This window comes from Stegostoma tigrinum, chromosome 42 (assembly GCF_030684315.1).
Source record: "Stegostoma tigrinum isolate sSteTig4 chromosome 42, sSteTig4.hap1, whole genome shotgun sequence".
NCBI lineage: Eukaryota > Metazoa > Chordata > Chondrichthyes > Orectolobiformes > Stegostomatidae > Stegostoma > Stegostoma tigrinum.
The window spans coordinates 5,756,469-5,759,456 of NC_081395.1; positions in this window are offsets into that span (position 1 = coordinate 5,756,469).

The following is a 2,988-nucleotide window of genomic DNA, read 5'->3' on the forward strand; positions in this document are numbered from 1 at the left end:
AGGGAGCGGGCACTGTCGGAGCGTCAGTGCTGAGGGAGCGGGCACTGTCGGAGGGTCAGTGCTGAGGGAGCGGGCACTGTCGGAGGGTCAGTGCTGAGGCAGTGCTGCACTGTCGGAGGGTCATTGCTGAGGGAGTGGGCACTGTCGGAGGGTCAGCGCTGAGGGAGCGGACACTGTTGGAGCGTCAGTGCTGAGGGAGCGGGCACTGTCGGAGGGTCAGTGCTGAGAGGGTGCCGCACTGTCAGAGGGTCAGTGCTGAGGGAGCGGTCATTGTCAGAGGGTCAGTGCTGAGGGAGCGGTCACTGTCAGTGGGTCAGTGCTGAGGTAGCGGGCACTGTCAGTGGGTCAGTGCTGAGGGAGCGGGCACTGTCTGTGGGTCAGTGCTGAGGGAGTGGGCACTTCGGTGGGTCAGTGCTGAGGTAGCGGGCACTGTCAGAGGGTCAGTGCTGAGGGAATGGGCACTGTCCATGGGTCAGTGCTGAGGGAGCGGGCACTGTCGGACGGTCAGTGCTGAGGGAGCGGTCACTGTCAGTGGGTCAGTGCTGAGGGACTGGGCTCTGTCAGTGGGTCCGTGCTGAGGGAGCTCTTTACTGTCAGAAATACAGTCTTTCGATTGTCACCATCAGCTCAGGACTATCCTTGCAGACAGCAGTAAAATGATTCAGTCTCCAACAATGTGCCTCTCCGTCAGCATGAACAGATTCAGCAGGAGAGGGCTTTGCCACAGGACAGGACATGTGAACAGGTACAAATGGAAGGTGTTGGAACATGGAAATTCTGGACAATTCAGCTCTCTGATTCCTGAACAGTCAATCAGCAAAGCTGCAACCAGGCGCACAGTTCTAATAAACCCTAAAACGGAGCAGAGATAAGGTCTTCAGTCCCACAAGCCTGTTCCACCATTCCACGAGATCATGGCCAATCTACGTCTGGACCATTTTCCTCATGCTCCCCATATTCCTTGATGTCTTTTACAGCTAGAAACCATGAACACACACAGTGATTGGGCATCCACATTCTTCTCGCTTGGAGGATCGCAAAGAGTGAGCTGTCTTCTGAATCTGGAAGAGGAACTTTCCACTTGAAGAGAACCATCTCCTAGAATCATTGATTCATGGAGTTTTCATGGGTTAGAAAGTGGCCCTTCGACCCGCTGTATCCGTGCTGGCCATCGAACAGCCACCCATTTAATCCCATTTTTTAGCATACAAATAAAACTTCCCGCGGATCCTCACCCTGGCGACTCTTCAGAACATTGCGGTCAGAAGTTCTGAAGAAGGGTCACTAGACCAGATCATTAATGCAGCCTCTCTCTGCACAGATGCTGCCAGACCGGCTCTGTTTCGCCAGCAACTTCTCTTTTTGTTCCAGCATTTGCTCCATAGCCTCATATACCGTGGTATCCTCTACATTGTGGGTGTGTGGGTTCTGGGGTGGCAAGGGGTGGGGTGGGGGACGGTTGTGGGAATGTAGGGCTGGAGGGCTCGTGCTGGGCACAGCTTTTAAAGGGGAGTATTTGGGGGTGGGAGAGGAATGAATGGGCCGAATGGATTGCTTCCTGTTCCAAATGGAATTATGTTGATACCACCTGCCTGGCGTAACCTAACAGCAAAACAACAAAACAGCAGAAGAAAGGAGTGGGGTAGGCCATTCAGCCCTTCAAGCTTGTTCTGCCATTCAATGATATTAGGGCTGATAGGGTCAGAAAGATATACAGCTTAGAATCAGGCCTTTTGGTCCAACATATCAATGCCGACCAGATATCCTAAGTTAATTTAGTCCTATTTACCAGCATTTGGCCCGTATCCCCTACAAACCCTTCCTATTCATGTGCCTATTCCTATTTGTGAAAAAGTTGCCTCTTAGGTCTCTTTTAAATCTTTCCCCTCTCACCTTTAATCTATGTCCTCTAGTTTTGAACTCCCCCACCCTGGCTCTTCACCCTATCCATGCCCCTCATGATTTTATAAACCTCAGCCTCTGATGCTCCAGGGAAAATAGCCCCAGCCTATTGAACCTCTTACTTGTTCGCACAGAGGGTGGTGCATGTATGGAATGAGCTGCCAGAGGAAGTGGTGGAGGCTGGTACAGTTACAACATTTAAAAGGCATCTGGATGGGTATCTAAGTAGGAAGGGTTTAGAGGGATATGGGCCAAATGCTGGCAAACGGGAACTATCTTAATTTAGGATATTTGGTCAACATGGGTGAGTTGTACTGCAGGGTCTGTTTACTATAGGTGTGAGCCGGAAAAGCGCAGCTGGTCAGACAGCATCGGTGGGGCACATAGGTGAACATTTTGGGCCAAAAACCCTTTGCCAGGTTGCTTTTCCAGCCTCACACCTGTAGACTCTGGCTTCCAGCATCTGTGGTCCTTATTGTCCCTGGCTCTGTTTCAGTGTTGTGCCTCTCTGTGACTCTCCCTGCAGCTGAAACCCTCCAGTCCTGTGGCACATGGCCTATTTCCCAAATGCCTGCCTTTTGACCCATTGCCCAGAGGAAGGAGACGCACAGCTGGAAGCAGGCAGAGGTAGTCAGGGAGAAGGTTTTGAAATAGCGGGAACTGCAGATGCTGGGGAATCTGAGATGACAAGGCGTAGAGCTGGACGAGCACTGCAGGCCAAGCAGCATCACAGGAGCAGGAAGGCTGGCGTTTCGGACTTGGACCCTTTCTGAAGAGGGTCTAGGCCCAAGACATCAGCTTTCCTGCTCCTCTGATGCTGCTTGGCCTGCTGTGTTCGTCCAGCTCTACACCTTGTTGTCTAGGGAGAAGTTTTTGGAGCTTTTGACATGGTCCTGATGATCCTGTCTCTCCAGCTCTGATGAAGGGTCTAGGCCCGAAACATCAGCTTTTGTGCTCCTGAGATGCTGCTGGGCCTGCTGTGTTCATCCAGCCTCACATTTTATTATCTTGGATTCTCCAGCATCTGCAGTTCCCATTATCTCTCCAGCTTTTAGCTCTGGTTCAGTCTAGGGGTGGTGGTCGGCT